Here is a 21,860-nt window from a genome sequence, read left to right as displayed (position 1 = left end):
ACACTAGATAACTGATTGATTGCTATGAATTTTATTAAAAAGTTAATATTACTCTTCTGGATAAAAGAAAAAAAAAGAGGGCAAACAGGGGGAAATTAGAACACGTACCCAAGAGATTAAGGAAATCCTTTGTGTGACCTCAGTTTCTCAGTTTATCTAGTTTTCTGTTTTCTATCTGGGTGAAATACCTCTAATGGGAAAGAATGTTTTAGCTGCAAGTAGAATTTTCTAAATGGCTCTAGGGGAACAAAACAATTGTTAAAATGCTTCTATTCTGAACTTTTTGATTTAAAAGTGTCATAGTAACCAGAGATGTGACCTATTACTTATCCTTTTAGAAAAGAAATTATAGATATTAGGAAAAAATGTATTTTAAAAACTCTTACACACACTTATGGTCAGTTGTTTTTTTTTAATTTTTATTTTTTATGGTCAGTTGGTTTTTTGACAAGGGTTCCAAGATAATCCAATGAGGAAAGAATAGTCTTTTCAACAAAAGGTTTGGGACAACTGGATATCACATGCAAAAGGATATAATTAGACCTTTACCTCGCACCAAATACAAAAATTAACCCCCCAAAAGCAAAGACTGAAATGTAAAAGCTAAACCTATAAAAGTTTAGAAGGAAACCCAGGCATAAATCTGTAACTTTAGTCAACAGCTCATTAGATATAACACCAAAAGTACAAGCAAAAAAAGAAAACAGATAAATTTGACTTCATCAAAATTGAAAACTTTTGTGTTTCAAAGGACACCAGCAAGAAACCTATAGAAGACAAGAAAAGATTTGCAAGTCATATATCTGATATGAGATTTGTATCTAGAATACCTAAAAAAAATTTAAACGCAACAATAAAAAGACAACCCAATTTAAGAACGGGCAAAAGATCTGAATATACATTTCTCCAAAGAAGATATACAAATGGCCAATAAGCACATGAAAAGATGCACAATATCATTAGCCTTCAGGAAAATGGCAATCACAATCACAGTGATTTCCCTCACACCCACTAGGATGGCTATAATAAAAAAGACAGATAATAACAAGTGTTGGTGAGGGACTGGAGAAATTCGAACCTTCCTGCATTGCTAGTGGAAATGTAAAATGTAGCCAATTAGGAAAACAGTCTGGCTTTCTCAAAAGGCTAAACATAGAGTTACCCTGTGATCCAACAATTCCCTTTTTAGGTATATAACCCAAGGTAAATGAAATCAAATGTCCACACAAAAACTTGTACACAAATGTTCATAATAGCACTATTCATAACATCTAAAAAGTAGAAACAGCTCAAGTTCCATCAACAGATAAATGGATAAATAAAATATGTTATATTCATACAATGGAATATTATTCAGCAATAAAAAGGAAGTGCTGATACATACTGAAATATGAATGAACCTTGAAAACATTAAGCTAAGGGACTTCCCTGGTGGCGCAGTGGTTAAGAACCCTCCTGCCAATGCAGGGGACATGGGTTCAAGCCCTGGTCTGGGAAGATCCCACATGGCACAGAGCAACTAAGCCCATGAGCCACAACTACTGAGCCCGTGTACCACAACTACTGAAGCCTGCGTGCCTAGAGCCTGTGCTCTGCAACAAGAGAAGCCACCGCAATGAGAAGCCCACGCACCACAACGAACAGTAGCCCCTGCTCACCTCAACTAGAGAAAGCCCAGGTGCAGCAATGAAGACCCAATGCAGCCAAAAATAAATAAATGTTAATTAATTTTAAAAAAAGAAAAATTAGAGAAAGGGCTGAGGCTACCAAAACTTTTTAGAAATCCTGACAGGATTTTAAATGGATTTTTATTTTGCATCATCCTGGGATATGATTTGGACCTAACTAGATGTCAAATAAACTTAGAATAGTAATTTTGAAGAGCTGTTCTTCACAATGGGCAAATAATACATTGTTGGAGCCAGGACTACCCCTGACATTTGTGAAACCAAGGGAAAGTACAAATGGAGGTCTGCATCCCATGTCTAACTATGTAAAATTATAAATAAAATATGTTCTATTTTCCTAATTTGATAACTCTATCTTCCTAATGATCTGAAGACCAAGTCTGAATGTATAATTCTTGAACTCCTTGGAGTCCTGCAATAGGACATGGAGGCACGGGGTGAGCTGGGTCCCAGGCTGAAGCTGCCCCTCTTCTCTTCCCACCCCTGGCTCTGATGGAGAAGGGCCCCTCCTGCAGAAGTGTATATGCCCCGGCCCAAACATCCACACTGTGCACATCCCCTGGTGACCTTCAGGCTGAGGAGTGTACTAGTGGCATGGTCTGTCCTTGAGAGGATGGGACCGGGAAGGAAGTGTAGGCAGGCCTTGAAAGTGAGCTTGGGGCATTTGGGCAAGGAATTCTGAAATGGTCCAAGGTGCCCAGAGTGTGGTCTAGAGGGAATCAATGTGGGTTCTGAGAGGGGTACAGCCAGGGAGGGTTAGAGCAGGGCCCTCTAAAAGCTGAAAAGCTATATCAGCAGGAGTCCAGACCATTCTGGAATGTGATAAGTAGCCTAAAACACAGAATCCTGGCACATACCTCAGGCCTGCTTTAGCAGGAGGAGGGAGGCCAGATCAAGCTTGTTCAGACAGGGAAGATGGATCATGCCTCACTTGCCCTGGAGGGTTCACAGAAGCTTATTGATTCCTGGCAAAGCAGAACAGCCCAACCTGGGAGAGTCTGCCCAGATTTGAATGCTGGTTTAGTTAATGATTTAAAGGGGCATTCACCTTTTTATTTTATGGGGAAAATGTCTGGAAGATTCTGGTGTTATTTTTATCAGGGCCACTGAACTCTCTGTTTGTCCTTGTAGTGAGAGCCCTGCTACCTCACCACCGCTGTTCTCATAGCACCAAGGACCCATCAGCCCTGCTTGTCTTCCTCTCAGCTTGTTACCAGTGCTGATGATTTCAGCAATAATCCTGTTAAGTGCCCTTATCCCCTTGGTCCTTCAGCCACTCCTATCTTTGTACTCTCCATGCCAAATGAAATCCACCACGTGCTTTCTGTTTCTGCTGTAAAGCAGAAGATGTTGCTGCGGACAATTCAGAAATCTGGTCCAAGCCAGTGTCAGCTGACTGTTCCAGCTGAGCCCTCACTACCAACAGGAAATAGTCTGATTTTTTCAATCAGGACAGGTGTTTCCCCACCACATTTTCTTGATCTTTCCTGCAGTCCCACCTCCTGCAATATCACTCCCATCTTGCTTGACAGAAGAGATCAAGATTCTACAATGTCAGCTTCCTCTTTCTGATTTTTCTCTGCTAAGAAATATTTAAACAAGATATTTCCTTTTCTCCTTCCCTCTCATTTCAGAGGAAGAAGGGAGCCCTTTCCTTTCTACGTTTGTTTTCTTCTTGGGTCCTGGAGTCTGTGGATCCCTACTCCCTGCAAACATACATGGTCCCTTCTCTGTTCTATATCCTTTGTTTCTTAGCATGCTGGTTTTCTTACTTACTCTTCATTACATCAAAACATCCAATTCCTTGGGCCCTCTTCTACTCCTCCCCGCCCCCCGCAGTCTTATCAGTGCCTTCCTGGCTCACTTCTATCACTATTGAGCCTAGGTGCCATTGCCCGTCACTTTGAACGTTTTTTCATGGCATCATCAATCCCCTTGCCCCTTGGTCCTTCTGCCCCATCAGATCTTCCCAGCAAATTCCAAGTCTTGGATCAATCTACCACCAATTTTCTCAGCTCTTACCATTAATAACCCAAGTTATTAAAGAAAATCATGCAATTATGTGGACTAGTGCCAACAGCAATTTTGGTCTGTTACTTCAGTTATACTCTCAAGAGGTAATAATTCTTATAGTTGTCCTTCCTTGCTTAATTCCCTCTCTTACTTCTCTTGGTAATAAATCTAATCCTATGGCATTCTCAATTCTACACTTTCACTCACTGTCTTCCAATCATTTCTTTCCTTCCCTTCCCTACCTCCCTTCTTCCCTTCCTTCCTCTCACTTTCTCTTTCTTTCACATACACCAATACCTGGGATGTACCTTATATTCTTCTTTCTTTTCTCTTCTACCCCAATCTAATCAGTAACCACATCCTGTTTATCTTCCCTCCAAAACATTTCCTAAACTCACCCTCTCCTCTTTATTTTGTCATTTTCTTAGTTCAGGCCTTCACCATCTCTGCCTGGTCTTTTTCAATTGTCTCCTAAATGGCATTCACTTGATACTAGCCTCATCTCTCTCCAATTCATACCGAATAGTCTTCTCAGAGGGATAGTTTCTTAGGGAAGGGAAGGGTGAGTTGTGGCTGGGGAGGAAGGAAGAGTCAAAGGAGAGCGAGACCCAAAATTTGGAAGCCAAAGAAGGACACTGAGGAGAGAATAGAAATGCTTCCATTCAAACCCTCTCCTCTGTCTCTTCATAAAAATTTCAGTCAAATCTACATTGCTTACCTCTTCTTTGTGGAGCTGACTTGCCTTTATCTGGCTTGTGTTCAATTATTCTTCATTCATTCACTTATTTCTTATTTAACAATTATTTACTGAGCTCCTACCATATGCTAGGTGCTGGAGGGTGAACAGTGATCCAGACAGACACAGTCTTGCCTTGAAAGCATTTATAGTCTAGTGGGAGAGCAGACAAATAAAACAAACTAAAATGCGATAAGTGCTATGACATGAGAAGGTTATGGGAGTGCCTGGAAGGGACACATCAAAGTCAGGGGTAGGAGGGAGGTCAAATAGGATTTCCCTAGGGAGGTGGCATTTAACTGGAGACCACAGGAATGTGGAGGAATTAGCCAGGTGTAGGGAAAAGATGGAGAAAATCTTCTAGGAATGTGAGAAAGTCCAGAGGCAAAAGAGGGGATGGTGAGCCCAAGGAACTGAAAGAAGAGGGGAAATTGTGGGAAATAAGGTGGGAGAGGTAAACTGGGGACAGAGCTTAACTTTAAGTCAAGTTTAAAAGTTTACACTTTATTCTAAAAGCAATGGGAAACTACAGACGGTCTTTTAGCAGGTGAATGACCTGATAAGATTTATGATTTTGAAAGAATATGTGACAGGATGATATGTGAAGTATTAATGGAATGTACTCTCTCTGCTCATCTCTCTCCTTGGGCTCTGAGTTACCAGCCTGCACCTGTCACCTCACCAACACACACTCACCAGACTCTTTTGTTAGTAGAGTGAAAAGCACATTTGAGGAGGCAGTCTGCTGCTGAGAGAGACCAGACTCCACACTACAATACTCAAATACAAAAGGTTCTGCACTTTAATTCAGAGATTAAACTAATGAGATTAAACAATTCACACAAATGCATAAATGTGAATTTATTTTTTTCCCTCCGTGCTGGGAGGGGAGAAGAAATGACCTGTCTTGGAAAGGGGATGTGTTGGACAAAAGGAAGAAACGTTCCTGGATTGCCTGCTGGGGTTGCCGGAAAGTGGCTGACCCTTTGAGAGGTGAAGCTACATGGGACCTGCATGCGTACCCAGCCAACCCATCACCACCCATCAGAGCCAGCAGGGTCCAAAACCTAGAGGGCACAGGGGGCCCTGCTCATGTGGAGAGGCTAGAAAACAGCAGCGTTAGCAGCTGGCGCCAGCATGAGGACCACCCCAGATGAGACTAAATGGGTAGTTCCCACTCCATCGCCATATGCAGCCAATCAGACATGAACCACCATCCCCTTCTCCACTTCCCTTGGGTAGTCAACCCAAGGAGACCCAAGAGTAAGAGGCAGGAAGAGGGGAAAGAAGGTCTGAAATTGAATTCTAAACTGAAATACTTATATAATCTCAGTTTCTGCCAAATCACTGAATTTACTTGAGAGAATCTAGATTAAGTTGCCAGGAAGAAGGCTGGAGGTTCAGATTCAGACATTAAATTGACTCTAGGAAAAAATGTTTCATTTTTGCATACCTGAGTGTTTGGAGATTCTTGTGTCTGTGAAATTCCTTGCTTGTTACAATCACATGGCTACTGTGTGGGGAATGGTTTGAGAGGAAGAATAAAAACAGAGACAACAGGGTTAGGTGAGGCGTGATGGTGGCAGAGAGGAAGGAGATAAGCGAAAGCATAAGGGAAATAGAATCAAGAGTTCATGGTGACACAGTTGGACATGAGAGATGATAGAAAGAAAGTAGTGAGGATGATACACAAATTTCTGGCTGCATAAATGAGTCCGAGGTAGTGCTTTCCACTCAGGGGAAATTTAGGAGGAGATACGGGTTTGAAGAGGAAATTAGTTAAGTTTAAGATGCCCATGGAACTTATAGGTGGGGCTGACTAAAAGGTAGCTATCTGGGTCTGAAGCTCAAGAGAAAGGTCTGGTGTAGATAATCATATCTAGGAGCATGTAGATAGTGCCATAGATGCCCAGGAAAGAGAAAGTATCCAGAAGGAGGACATGCCAGAGGCCGCTTAAGGTCAAATAAAGAGAGAACTGAAAAGTGTCCCTTGAATTTAGATGCATGGAGATCACTGCTTATCTTGGAGAAAGTGATTTTTATAAAGTGAGTAGAGACAACTTCTACAAGAAGTTTAGCTGGCAAGGGGAAGAGAGGGCCGTGGATGGAGGGGAATGCGGCTTTTTTTAACCTGAGAAGGAAGGAGCCAATATGGAGGAAGAGGTTGACTATAAAGATAAGAGTGAGAAGGAATAACTGAGAGTGAGGTCAATGAGAAGTCAGGAGAAGATGGGATCCAGGGCACAGGTCAAGAGATCGGCCTTAGATGGGGAGGAGAACCTTTTTTATAATAAGAAGCAGGATGGGTAAAGATGCAAGTAAGTTTATAGGTTGCCATGGAAAACTGAGGCTGCTCACATCTGATAACTTTTATTTCCCCTCACCTTGAGAAGTGGGAAATAAAATCACAAACAGAGAATGTAGAGAGGGCAGGCATGGAGGTTTGGAGAGAGGAGAATTCCTGACATAGCCCCTCTGGGGACTCAGAAAGAAAGAGTAAGCAGGTCAGGGGAATGTGATAGGATCACAGGCCACACCAAAGTCCCACCTGATGTTGCCGAATATGAATTTAGGGCGTCTATGTGAGTATGTGGCTTTCTCCAGCAGTGTCCAGCAGCCCAAAGGAATGGTCAAAGCAGACAACTGGATTCAAGGTATATGTTCTAAGTCTTGTCAGGCAGATGAAACAGAAGAGTAATGGAGCAACAGAGTTGAGGACACTGGTCAAAGGCTAACGGTATGAAGCATGGTCCTTCCTGGGTAGAGAAGGAAAAGTAGACAGCTAGTGGATGATAAATAAGGAGATAGAAAAAAACCAGAAGGATTCTACTTTTGGAAAACTGATAGAGTGACAATAACCAAGTGAGAAGAATTGGAGGAATAGAAAGTCATAGGTTCAGAGGTGTTGTGGTTTCTTTCTTTTTCTTTTGCTGCGCTGGACGGCTTGCAGGGATCTTAGTTCCCTGACCAGGGATCGAACCCCGGCCATGGCAGTGAAAGCACCAAGTCGTAACCACTGGACCACCAGGGAATTCCCGGTGCTGTGGTTTCTCGATGACAAAGTCTGGGAATGACCATGGGATTGAGTGATTGAAACAGAATGGAAAACGTAATTGGAGATGGAATCAAGGAACTGAGAGGTCAAGAATGCCTCATGGGGCTTCCCTGGTGGCGCAGTGGTTGGGAGTCCGCCTGCCGATGCAGGGGACGCGGGTTTGTGCCCCGGTCCGGGAGGATCCCGCATGCCGCGGAGAGGCTGGGCCCGTGAGCCGTGGCCAGTGGGCCTACGCGTCCGGAGCCTGTGCTCCGCAGCGGGAGAGGCCGTGGCAGTGAGAGGCCCGCGTACCACAAAAAAAAAAAAAAAAAAAAAAAAAAAAAAAAGTCTCATGGACATACCAAATGGGCCAGATTATTGGCAGAATTTGGAATGCAAAGGAATACTGTGGGCCAATTGCCAATGACTTCAATAAATAAAGGGTATGACCAGCCAGTCAGAAGATGACAGCTGGAGTAGAGAGTGTGGCATAATGGCTATGTTGCCTGGGTCTCAGAGGATAGAGAACTGAGACCCATGGAAATGGGTGTGTATGACAGAAAGGACCTAACCCGGCAGCCTCCACTTGTGAGAGCTGCAGAGGAAGTACTGTGCCTGGGGTAAAGCCAGCTTTCTAAGGGCAGAGGATGGGGGTATCTGGGGCTTTGTTGATGATGCAATCGGATTCCAGGAGTCACAGAGGAAAAATGAAGGAGAAAAGGGAGGAGTGGAACAGAGTCAGGTATAAGGATGAGCGTTCCTAAGAGGATAACTCATTGAAAGGGGCTCCCTCTTGGGCACACATCAGGGATATCAGGGGTCTGAGGGATGGTGGTTTGGCAGTGCATTGATGCAGGAGAATTAATAGGTCAGACCTCTCGGGATTCAGCTTTGTCCTGGGTGTGTCACACCTCCAAGATTCATGGGTTTCTGGAAGGAATGAGTTGGGTCTTGACTCCAGGAAAAGGCTAGAGTTGAGGGCTGCTGGTTGGCAGTTCTGGATGGTTTGGGATGGTAAGACCCTTGTGACCTATGTAAGCCGGTGGCTGGGTGATACTCAACATCCCAGCTTTCTTCACTCCCTCATATTCTGCACTGTCTCAGTGCCTCTATGCCTGTTCATTTTAGGGCTTGGTTTTGTTTCTAAACTTAGAGCCCAAGGAAAAGCATTCAGTAACCTTAGAGCACCTGGAGATGTTTTGGGAAAAGCAGATAGGCTGACTCATCATAGCACTAACTAATTTCAACCCAAGGAGTATCAAAGAGTACTCCTTCAAGGAAAGATACGGTGTTTAGAGTAATTTCCTAGAATGGTTGCTTTCATTAAACAAAAAAAAAAAAAAAAAAAGATTTGTTCAAGTTGGTGGAGTAGAAGGATGTGCACTCACTCCCTCTTGCGAGAACACCAGAATCACAACTGCTGAACAATAATCGACAGGAAGACACTGGAACTCACCAAAAAAGATACCCCACATCCAAACACAAAGGAGAAGCCACAATGAGAAGGTAGGAGGGGCGCAATCACAATAAAATCAAATCTCATAATTGCTGGGTGGGTGACTCACAAACTGGAGAACACTTTTACCAGAGAAGTCCACCCACTGGAGTGAAGGTTCTGAGCCCCACGTCAAGCTTCCCAACCTGAGGGTCCAGCAATGGGAGGAGGGATTCCTAGAGAATCAGACTATGAAACCTAACGGGATTTAATTGCAGGACTTCGACAGGACGGGGGCGGGGGACACACACACACACACACACACACACACACACACACACACAGAGACTTCACTCTTGGAGGGCACACACAAAGTAGTGTGTGCATCGGGACCCAGAGGAAGGAGCAGTGACCCCAAAGGAGACTGAACCAGACCTACCTGCTAGTGTTGGAGGGTCTTCTGCAGAGGAGGGGGGTGGCTGTGGCTCACCATGAGGACAAGGACACTGGCAGCAGAAGTTCTGGGAAGTACTCCTTGGCGTGAGCCCTCCCAGAGTCTGCCATTAGCCCCACCAAAGAGCCTGCAGGCCCCAGTGTTGGGTTGCCTCAGGCCAAACAACCAACAGGGAGGGAACCCAGCCCCACCCATCAGCAGACAAGCGGATTAAAGTTTTACTGAGCTCTGTACACCAGAGCAACAGCCAGCTCTACCCACCACCAGTCCCTCCCATCAGGAAACTTGCACAAGCCTCTTAGATAGCCTCACCCACCAGAGGGCAGACAGCAGAAGCAGGAAGAACTACAGTCCTGCAGTCTGTGGAAGAAAAATCACATTCACAGAAAGATAGACAAGATGTAAAGGCAGAGCGCTATGTACCAGATGAAGGAACAAGATAAAACCCCAGAAAAACAACTAAATGAAGTGGAGATAAGAAACCTTCCAGAGGGCTTCCCTGGTGGCGCAGTGGTTGAGAGTCCGCCTGCCAATGCAGGGGACACGGGTTTGTGCCCTGGTCCGGGAAGATCCCACATGCCGCGGAGCGTCTGGGCCAGTGAGCCATGGCCGCTGAGCCTGCACGTCCAGAGCCTGTGCTCTGCAATGGGAGGGGCTGCAGCAGTGAGAGGCCTGCATACCGCAAAAGAAAAAAAGAAAAAAAAAAGAAACCTTCCAGAAAGAGAATTCAGAATAATGATAGTGAAGATGATGATAGTGATAATGACAGATGATAGATAGATGATAGATGATAGATAATAATGACAGTGAAGATAGTGAAGATGATCAAGGACTTCGGAAAAAGAATGGAGGCAAAGATCGAGAAGCTGCAAGAAATGTTTAACAAAGACCTAGAAGAATTAAAGAACAAACACCTAGAAGAATTAAAGAACAAACAAACAGAGATGAACAATACAATAACTGAAATGAAAACTACACTAGAAGGAATCAATAGCAGAATAACATAGGCAGAAGAACGGATAAGTGACCTTGAAGACAGAATGGTGGAATTCACAGCTGCGGAACACAATAGAGAAAAAAGAATGTAAAGCAATGAAGACAGCCTAAGAGACCTCTGGGACAACATTTGCATTATAGGGGTCCCAGAAGGAGAAGAGAGAGAGAGAAAGGACCTGAGAAAATATTTGAAGACATTATAGTCAAAAACTTCCCTAACATGGGAAAGGAAATAGCCACCCAAGTCCAGGAAGCGCAGAGAGTCCCAGGCAGCATAAACCCAAGGAGAAACATGGCGAGACACATAGTAATCAAACAGACAAAAATTAAAGACAAAGAAAAATTATTGAAAGCAACAAGGGAAAAACAACAAATAACATACAAAGGAACTCCCATAAGGTTAAAGAAGGGAGTGGCATGATATATGTAAAGCGATGAAAGGGAAAAACCTACAACCAATATTACTCTACCCAGCAAGGATCTCATTCAGATTTGATGGAGAAATTAAAACCTTTACAGACAAGAAAAAACTAAGAGAATTCAGCACCACCAAACCAGCTCTACAACAAATGCTAAAGGAACTTCTCTAAGTGGGAAACACAAGAGAAGAAAAGGACCTACAAAAACAAACCCATAACAATTAAGAAAACGGTAATAGGAACATACATATCGATAATTACCTTAAATGTGAATGGATTAAATGCTCCAACCAAAAGACACAGGCTTGCTGAATGGATACAGAAACAAGACCCATATATATGCTGTCTACAAGAGACCCACTTCAGACCTAGGGACACATACAGACTGAAAGTGAGGGGATGGAAAAAGATATTCCATGCAAATGGAATTCAAAAGAAAGCTGAAGTAGCAATATTCATATCAGATAAAATAGACTTTAAAATAAAGAATGCTACAAGGGACAAGGAAGGACATTACATAATGATCAAGGGATCAATCCAATAAGAAGATATAACAATTATAAATATATATGCACCCAACATAGGAGCACCTCAATACATAAGGCAACTGCTAATAGCTATAAAAGAGGAAATCGAAAGTAACACAATAGTAGTGGGGGACTTTAACACCTCACTTACACCAATGGACAGATCATCCAAAAGAAAATTAATAAGGAAACACAAGCTTTAAATGATACAATAGACCAGATAGATTTAATTGATATTTATAGGACATTCCATCCCAAAACAGCAGATTACACTTTCTTCTCAAGTGCACATGGAACATTCTCCAGGATAGATCACATCTTGGGTCACAGATAAAGCCTCAGTAAATTTAAGAAAATTGAAATCGTATCAAGCATCTTTTCTGACCACAATGCTATGAGATTAGAAATCAATTACAAGGAAAAAATGTAAAAAACACAAACACATGGAGGCTAAACAAGATGTTACTAAGTAGCCAAGAGATCACTGAAGAAATCAAAGAGGAAAACAAAAAATACCTAGAGACAAATTACAATGAAAACACAACGATCCAAAACCTGTAGGATGCAGCAAAAGCAGTTCTAAGAGGGAAGTTTATAGCAATACAAGCCTACTTCAAGAAACAAGAAAAATCTCAAATAAGCAACAAATAGCAACAAATAAACAACAAATTCCTTTACACCTAAAGGAACTAGAGAAAGAAGAACAAACAAAACCCAACGTTAGTAGAAGGAAAGAAATCATAAAGATCAGAGAAGAAATAAATGAAATAGAAACAAAGAAGACAATAGCAAAGATCAATTAAACTAAAAGCTGGTTCTTTGAGAAGATAAACAATATTGATCAACAATTAGCCAGACTCATCAAGAAAAAGAGGGAGAGGACTCAAATCAATAAAATTAGAAATGAAAAAGGAGAAGTTACCACAGACACTGCAGAAATACAAAGCATCCTAAGAGACTACTACAAACAACTCTATGCCAATAAAATGGACAACCTGGAAGAAATGGACAAATTCTTAGAAAGGTGTAACCTTCCAAGACTGAACCAGGAAGAAATAGAAAATATGAACACACCAATCACAAGTAATGAAATTGAAACTCTGATTAAAAATCTTCCAACAAACAATAGTCCAGGACCAGATATGGCTACACAGGTGAATTCTATCAAACATTTAGAGAAGAGCTAACACCCATCTTTCTCAAACTCTTCCAAAAAACTGCAGAGGAAGGAACACTCCCAAACTCATTCTATGAGGCCACCATCACCCTGATACCAAAACCACCCTAATACCTGATACTACAAAAAACAGAAAATTACAGACCAATATCACTGATGAATATAGATGCAAAAATCCTCAACAAAATACTAGCAAACAGAATCCAACAACACACTGAAAGGATCATACACAATGATCAAGTGGGATTTATCCCAGGGATGCAAGGATTCTTCAATATACGCAAATCAATCAATGTGATACACCATATTAACAAATTGAAGAATAGAAACCATATGATCATCTCAATAGATGCAGGAAGAGCTTTTGACAAAATTCAACACCCATTTATGATAAAAACTCTCCAGAAAGTGGGCATAGAGGGAACCTACCTCAACATAATAGAGGCCATATACGATAGACCCACAGCAAACATCATTTTCAATGGTGAAAAACTGAAAGCATTTCCTCTAAGATCAGGAACAAGACAAGGATGTCCACTCTCACCACTATTATTCAGCATAGTTTTGGAAGTCCTAGTCACGGCAATCAGAGAAGAAAAAGAAATAAAAGGAATACAAATTGGAAAAGAAGAAGTAACACTGTCACTCTTTGCAGATGACATGACACTATACATCAAAAATCCTAAAGATGCCACCAGAAAACTACTAGAGTTAATCAATGAATTTGGTAAAGTTGCAGGACACAAAATTAATGCACAGAAATCTCTTGCATTCCTATACACTAACAACGAAAGATTGAAAAGAGAAATTAAGGAAACAATCCCATTTACCATCGCAACAAAAAGAATAAAATACCTAGGAATAAACCTACTTAAGAAAGCCAAAGACCTGTACTCAATAAACTATAAAACACTGATGAAAGAAATCAAAGATGACACAAACAGATGGAGAAATATACCATGTTCCTGGATTGGAAGAATCCATATTGTGAAAATGACTATATTACCCAAAGCATTCTACAGATACAATGCAATCCCTATCAAATTACCAATGGCATTCTTCACGGAATTAGAACAAAAAATTTTACAATTTTATGGAAACACAAAAGACTCCGAATGGCCAAAGCAACCTTGAGAAAGAAAAATGGAGCTGGAGGAATCAGGCTCCCAGACTCCAGACTATATTACAAAACTACAGTAATCAAGATAGTATGGTACTGGCACAAAAACAGAAATATAGATCAATAGTACAGAACAGAAAGCCCAGAGATAAACCCATGCACCTATGGTCACCTAATATATGACAAAGGTGGCAAGAATATACAGTAGAGGAAAGACAGCCTTTTCAATAAATGGTGCAGGGAAAACTGGACAGCTACATGTAAAAGAATGAAATTAGAACACTCCCTAACACCGTACACAAAAATAAACTCAAAATGGATTAAAGACCGGACACTATAAAACTCTTAGAGGAAAACATAGGAAGAACAATCTTTGACATAAATCACAGCAAGGTCTTTTTTGATCCACCTCCTAGAGTAATGGAAATAAAAACAAAAATAAACAAATGGGACCTAATGAAACTTAAAAGTTTTTGCAAAGCAAAGGAAAGTTCAAACAAGATGAAAAGACAACCCGCAGAATGGGAGAAAATATTTGCAAATGAATCAACAAAGGATTAATCTCCAAAGTATATAAACAGCTCATGCAGCTCAATATTAAAAAAATAAACAACCCAATCAAAAAATGGGCAGAAGACCTAAACAGACATTTCTCCAAAGAAGACATACAGATGGCCAGGAAGCACATGAAAAGCTGCTCAACATCACTAATTATTAGAGAAATGCAAATCAAAAGTACAATGAGGGGGCTTCCCTGGTGGCGCGGTGGTTGAGAGTCTGCCGCTGATGCAGGGGACACGGGTTCATGCCCCAGTCTGGGAAGATCCCACATGCCACTGAGTGGCTGGGCCCGTGAGCCATGGCCAGTGAGCCTGTGCGTCCGGAGACTGTGCTCTGCAACAAGAGAGGCCACAACAGCGAGAGGCCCGTGTACCACAAAAAAAAAAAAAAAAGTACAATGAGGTATTACCTCACACCAGTTAGAATAGGCATCATCAGAAAATCTGCAAACAACAAATGCTGGAGAGGGTGTGGAGAAAAGGGAACCCTCTTGCACTGCTGGTGGGAAAGTAAATTGATGCAGCCACTATGGAAAACAGTATGGAGGTTCCTTAAAAAACTAAAAATAGAATTACCATATGGCCCAGCAATCCCACTACTGGGCATATACCCTGAGAAAACCATAATTCAAAAAGACACATTCACCCCAATATTCATTGCAGCACTATTTACAATAGCCAGGTCATGGAAGCAACCTAAATGCCCATTGACAGATGAATGGATAAAGAAGAAGCGGTACATATATACAATGGAATATTACTCAGCCATAAAAAGGAACAATACTGGGTCATTTGTAGAGATGTGGATGGATCTAGAGACTATCATACAGATTGAAGTAAGTCAGAAAGAGAAAAACAAATATTGTATATTAACGCATATATGTGGAACCTAGAAAAGACATAAATACAGTAATATATATAAAATGGATAACTAATAAGAACCTGCTGTATAAAAAAATAAATTAAATAAATATCAATAATTCCAAAAAAACAATGTAATTGCTGATATTGAATAATAAAATATGTCAATATTTGGGAAAAAGAAAAGGAGAAAGAAAAAATTTATAAAGGAGTCTGATCACTGCAAATCGATTTTTTCTTAAATATGAACCACAATGCACTCTTGGCCTCAGGTTGGTTTATTTACACACTATATTTATTTTCACTCTCCATGGTGAGTTTTTTTGTTTGTTTAAAAGGCACAGGTTGCATTTTAGTGTCTGTCCAGTTCACTACACATGAACAATTTAGTGTTCTTTGGAGTACTCCTGAACCCTTGAAATGCCACAAGTTGAGGTCTTCATCTTCCTTACATTCTCTCTGTCAGCAGATTTTTTAGTGAACATCTTGCTGGTAGACCCCATTTTATTGTTTAATAAAGAGATTCAATGATCCCAGGAAAAGGGTGGTTTTAAGAAAATCCCAGTGGGGCTTTGATATAAAGATCTTCTAAGTCCATTCCACTCCTTTTTTTCTTGCCTTATTGAAGTAACTGTAACTTTCACCTTTTAATGCACTGTTCCCTTCATGCTAACTTCCTAAGCTCTAAGCTTGTGCAGCATCTGGTGACATGGCAATCACTTTACAGCACATTCAAAGCATTGGTTGACAAAAGAATCAGTAAAATAGCATTATGTATCTTAAATGAATCCAATACTTATAGCAAACCAAGTGGCTTGGAGTTTGGCTGTTTCACATGCCCAGTGTAATGATGCTTATATGCTTATATGGCAGGATGCATGACCTGCACATTGATGATATTAACTTTAAGATACAGAAAACACAACTAGCATGGGAGAGACGCTGCTAAGTAGTCAGTTTCCTCACTCACTGATATCACTTTGTCATTAATTCTTTCCATCCTCATATACCTGATTAAATCTATTTGAAAAAATTAAATGTCAACCATCATACCTCAGGTTCTGTGTTTATTTTTTTATGAAAAGGAAGGGTGAGCTGGGGGCAGGCTGTTGAGAGCTGTTTGCTGTGGTTGAGGCCAGTCTGCTCTGAGGTTTTCTGGCATTTTTTCATCTGTGCTGCCATCTAGAGAAGAGAATGAGAAACACTCATAAACTGGAAAAATAAACTGGAAGTCCCAGGACGGAGTTATGGGAAAATGGACACTGTATACTGATTTGTAGAAAACTGTAAGAAACATCAGGGAGATTTGGTGGTGATAATTTTGTGTTTTTCCCCCTCTCTCTCCGTCTCTCCCAGATACAAAACAGAATTTGGATATCTGTTACCGGTGTTTATGACAGGCATTCCTGCGGAGCCATTTCCTGTATTCAAATTGAACTCTTCTTACATAAATAAAGTTAAATTGTGTTAACTATCTGGGACCTCCAAAGTGGTGTAATTTCTCCATAGTTAAGATGTTGCTGGAAATGCTCATATTCTCAGTCCTGCAAGATTTGGAGATGAAATGGCAGGCGTGTGTGTGCGTGTGCGTGTGCGTGTGCGTGTGTGTGTGTGTGTGTGTGTGTGTGTGTGTGTGTGTTAACAAGATAAAGAGGTCCTTTGAAGACTCAGGGGCAGTTTCCTGAAGTCAGTGTGTTCCACAGAAGCTCTTAGTTCTGCAGAATGTTTATAGGTGAAACACTGGTCAAATAAATTTAGGGAATGCTAGGTAAAACCATTTTAAACAGTTTTCCTTATTACAGCCAGGACTTCTAACAGTCTTTAGTTTACCAATGTGCACTGTGAACTTGCAAGAGAGGAAAGTGCTGGGCAAAGTTTCCCAAACTTATTGGATCTTGAAACCCTGGGCTTTTCATAGGACCGGTGCTGTGTGGAGCAAGCTTTAGGAAATATTACAACAGGGAAAGGAAGTTGGCCTGCTGCATGCATGCCATGTGCAAACATACCAGTCCTCCATTCCTCTAGAAGGAATGTTATAGGAATGGAATTTGTTTGATAATTGCTACTTGCAGGTATGACAAAGTAAGTGTACCTATAACGTAGGCCAGATTTTCTCTCTCAGCTTACTTATCAAATAGCAAATAATAAGATATAGTCTTTTTACTTAGCACACATTTAGCATGCTCTAAATCTATGCAAGGTAGCATTGGGCAGGGAGGATAGTGAAAGTAAAACATGATTCTTGCCTTTGACAAACCATTAAATAGGTGGAGTGGTAAGTCAAGATACAATATACTAAAAAATCCTTTAAACAATGGTCATACCAGGTTTATTCATCATAACTGAGATAACAGGCTTTGTTTCTGTGGAGCAAGGCCATGTTCACCCATGGAAGAAAATAGCTTTTAGAAATGCTTTTGCAGGGGCTTTCCTGGTGGCACAGTGGTTAAGAATCTGCCTGCCAAGGCAGGGAACACGGGTTCGAGCCCAGGTCCCAGAGGATCCCACATGCCACGGAGCAACTAAGCCAGTGCACCGCAACTACTGAGCCTACGCTCTAGAGCTCGAGAGCCACAACTACTGAAGCCTGTGCACCTAGGGCCCGTGTTCCGCAACAAGAGAAGCCACCGCAATGAGAGGCCCGCGTGTCTGCCACAGCTAGGGAAAACCTGTGCACAGCAATAAAGACCCAATGCAGCCAAAAATAAATAAAACAAAATAAATAAATTTTTAAAAATTAAGAAATGCTTTTGTAATAGCAGCCATTGTTAGAGGATTTTACCTTTTTTTTTTTTAATTAAAATGTCAATGGCCATGAATATTTTCCTGTATTAATCCTGGAAAATGACATTCTTTGTGAAACTGAGTGAACAATATTAATGCTTCTCTTTTGATAATTTATCTGAACTTTAGGAAAAAGAATATATAATTCATGCTTTTGACTCAAGAAGTAATGTCTCTGTTTAGGAATTAATAAGGATAATGATAAAACATCATCTCTCCCAAAGGATAAATATTATTTTCATTTTATAGAAGCAACTAGGGCTTAGAGAAGTGAATCGGTTTGTCTAATAGCTTGTAAATGGTGGGACTGGGATTCAATTCCAGTCCTATCTGTTCCTAAATCTTTATTATTTATTTCCCTTATGGTGGAGGCAGAGTAATTTTAGAAAATATTTGCATACTACCTGATTTCCATAATATCAAAATAAGACTTCCCAAAGTGAAATGGGGAAAACAGTTTTCCTGGGATTTAGAGAATTACACACACACACACACACACACACACACACACACACACACACAGGAGACTGTAAGCTTTATGAGAGCAGAAACCATAGGACCATATCTGTTTTCTTTACCATACTAAACCTGGTGTTTAGTACATGCCTTGCATATAGGTCCTCAATAAGTATTTGCTCAGTGGAGTGCACTCAAATGATAATGTTTGGGATTAGGTGCTGGGCACACATAAAACCTTCAATATTCTATTGCCATTTTTTGCAATAGAATTCAGTTATAAATCTGTAAAGTCTTCTCTCTTCATGAAATGGTCTGAACCTGGTCAAGGGCACATTCCACATTTGCAAATGTGTTTTCCAGTCTAGTCTCAATAGTTAATCACATTGTGAGTCAATTTGTGGATGATTGAGAACCTTCGCCTACATGGTTGTTTGGTCATTCTCTGCAAATTCGTTCTCTGAAACGTGTTAAAAGAAGTAGGCTTGAAAGAAAACTAGACTTGAAGGCAAAGACTAAATATTTTTTATATTTGCATTCTTAGCACTCTGCTTCATAATAGGTGCATGGTACATGTTGAAAAAAGAAGGAAGAAAGAAAGGGGAGGGGAAAGGAAGAAAAGTGAGAGTTAAGAATCTTGGACTTTAGCCTTGGGTTGGCTATGTAAACTTGGGCCAATCATTTCTTTTTTGTTCCTCAGTTTCCTTTTCTGGAGCTAGGGATGTTGACCTACTTGATCACTAAGGCCCCTCCAGATTTTAAATGCCTGTGGAAGAGACTGGGGTCATTCTTGGCATAAACAAGACCATGTTTCTTTGTGTCCACTAGGGGGTACTGTAGTACTAGTACAGTGGCCACTGTCTTCCAATTTATCCAATTCTGATTTTTTTTTCTGAATTTACTCCCCTGAAAGACATTCCTTTTTCTTTTTTTTTGAAGTATATGTTTTTTTAAAAAAATTTTATTGGAGTATAGTTGATTTACAATGTTGTGTTAATTTCTGCAGTACAGCAAAGTGATGCAGTTATACATATACCTATACCCACACTTTTTTAGATTCTTTTCCCATATCCGTCATTACAGAGTACTGAGTAGAGTTCCTAATGTCTCAGTTACCAAGAATGAATTGGCAGCAGGAGTTCCTCAGTGACTGGGTGATGCTGAAGGTCATCTCTGACCAGTCCTCAGAAGGCTTCAAAGATCTTCCAAATGTTTTCTTAACTCTCTCCAGTGACTCCTTAAGTCATGGCTAAGGCCTGGGTTGTATTAGATTGAGCAGGGACTGGATAAGAAATCCTGCACCAGGCACACAGTTAATGTAATTTCTTTTACTCAGAATTTTGCTATCTGTCCAATCTGGTCGTTCATTCTGTTTTATCAGATTTGGCATCCATAGTGGAAAGAACATGTTAGGATGTCCCTCTTTTATGAGTGATTCACACCATGTTTACCAAAGAGAGCAATTGGTTTTTCCATTTCCTTTGACAATCTTCTGAATATTTTGACAATAGAACACCAAAATTATGTGAATAAATGGACATTCCTTACTTTTAACTTTCAAACTCAAATTTATACTACAAAGTATAAGATTTAATTCTATAATGGAAACTGGATAAACCTAGGAAGAATTTAGCTCAATGATGATTAATATAGCTTAGTAATCTTAGAACTATTTGCTTAGTAAGGTTATGAGATGTTAAGATTTTGCTTGGGCCAAAAAGAGGGCCTTGACACTCTTTTAACGGAAAACAAAATGGAGCAAATTCCATTTACCCTAACAACAAAAACATAAGTTTAAGAAATGTGCCAAATCTACATGAAGACAACTATATAACTAACCAAGAGTTTAAAAGAAGGCTTAAATAGAGAGCTATACCATGTTCTTGGATAAGAAGGTTCAACACTGTAAAAATTATAAATTATTCCCTCAAAGTATTCATAAATATAATAAAATTCCAATCAAAATTCTAATTAGATATTCTTGGAATCTTGATAAAAGAGTTCTGAAATTCATTGAGAAAAATGAAGCTAAGAAGAGCAAAGAAAAAAAATTTTAAACTTATGAGAGGGAAGGGGATTTGAATGATCAGATTTTAAAAGAAATTATAAAATGGCTGAAATTGAAACAATATCATAGTGGCAACAAAATAAACAGCCAATAAAATAGAATAGGAAGTCCAGAAATAAATCCAAGTATGATGGCCTGGATGTGTGTGTGTGTGTGTGTGTGTGTGTGTGTGTGTTTTGGTTACCTAGCATATGAATGTTTTTCCCAGTATGGAAACTGAAGAAGGGAAGATCTTCCTTCTAAATAGGAAGGGCATCAGCATATAACTGAGGTTTACCCAGTGCGATTCTGACATTGAATCCAGGAGTGATGCAAAGGTACAGGGACTGGCAAGTTATTTACAGAGAGAGTGGTGATGTCAATAACCCAGGAGGAGAATGCCTGGTGGTAGCAGTGTCACTGGAAGCATTCTGCCTAGACTCTTCCTTTAACAGGTCTTGGCCAAGTTCTGCAAGCATTCTAACCAGACTGTTCCAACAGAGGTCCTTGGCTGAGTTATCTGTTTCCAGCCTCTTTTGGCTTCTGTTTCTTGAGTTTGGTTTTTAACTTTCCCATAGATTTTGTGAGCTATTTGGCATCCTTCCAACAAATTCCATTCTGTTTAAGCTACCTAGAGTTGGTAGCTTGCAGTTATGACTCCTGAAGTGTACAGAGACTTGTATGAGGAGCTGATTACAGACAACAGACTCTTAGGGAAATGAGGAGACTCTAGTTATGCAGACTCATTATGTTTGAAGATAGATGGGATGCTGGAAGCCCATGGCCTGTTACAGTGAAACAGCTAAAGAAATTAGTGTCTGTGGGGACTTCCCTGGTGGTCTAGAGGTTAAGATTCCATGCTCCCCATTCAGGGGGCCCAGGTTCAATCCCTGGTCAGGGAACTAGATCTCGCAGGCTGCAACTAAGAGCCCGCATGCTGCAACTAAAAGATCCTGCATGCCGCAACTAAAGACCCCACATGCCACAACTAAAAAGATCCCGCATGCCACAATGAAGACCTTGCATGCCGCAATGAGGATCCCACGTGCCATAACTAAGATCCGGCATAGCCAAATAAATAAATATTTTTAAAAAAGAAATGAATGCCTGTGAATATTAGGACTAAGGTGGGCATTGAAGACAAGACCATGGAGGTCTTGTCCATGTTAGGTTAGGTCTTGTCCTAACTGTTGTTGCCATAGAACAATATGAGGGGTATGAGGAATTCAAGAGCTGTGTGCTGAAGTTAGCTGCTTCAGTTGATACGATCAACAAGTGGAAATCTCTAGATTCTCATTTTAAAATATGAACTGAAACCCAAACTGTGAATTATTAAAAGAAATTCTTATAGCCCTAGGATTGAGATAGCTATAAAACCAGCATTTGTTCTTGTTGATTGCTGACTTGCAAATCAGTTGAATTCACCTCTTTAACTGGGGTCTTATATGAACATATGTTAAGGTGCTAATCCAGACAGAGTTACAGCTTTGGAGGAGATCAAGGTAGTGGAGTAGAGGGATGCGGAACTCACCTCCTTGCTACGAACACATCAA

The 21,860-nt window shown here is 40.6% G+C and overlaps 1 long non-coding RNA gene across 1 annotated transcript in view; it reads right to left on the bottom strand.

Annotated features, from left to right (window-relative positions):
- The window catches only part of LOC109547877 (uncharacterized), a 138,709-nt gene that overhangs the window by 44,127 nt on the left and 72,722 nt on the right, over positions 1-21,860 (bottom strand). The window contains exon 3 of the long non-coding RNA XR_012333060.1: positions 16,074-16,202. This is a non-coding gene — a long non-coding RNA (uncharacterized lncRNA). The remainder of the gene's footprint in view (positions 1-16,073; positions 16,203-21,860) is intronic.

The sequence above is a fragment of the Tursiops truncatus genome, chromosome 7, assembly GCF_011762595.2.
Source record: "Tursiops truncatus isolate mTurTru1 chromosome 7, mTurTru1.mat.Y, whole genome shotgun sequence".
Classification (NCBI taxonomy): domain Eukaryota; kingdom Metazoa; phylum Chordata; class Mammalia; order Artiodactyla; family Delphinidae; genus Tursiops; species Tursiops truncatus.
The sequence above is the reverse complement of the archived record's forward strand: the minus strand, read 5'-3'. Positions and strand labels throughout refer to the sequence as shown.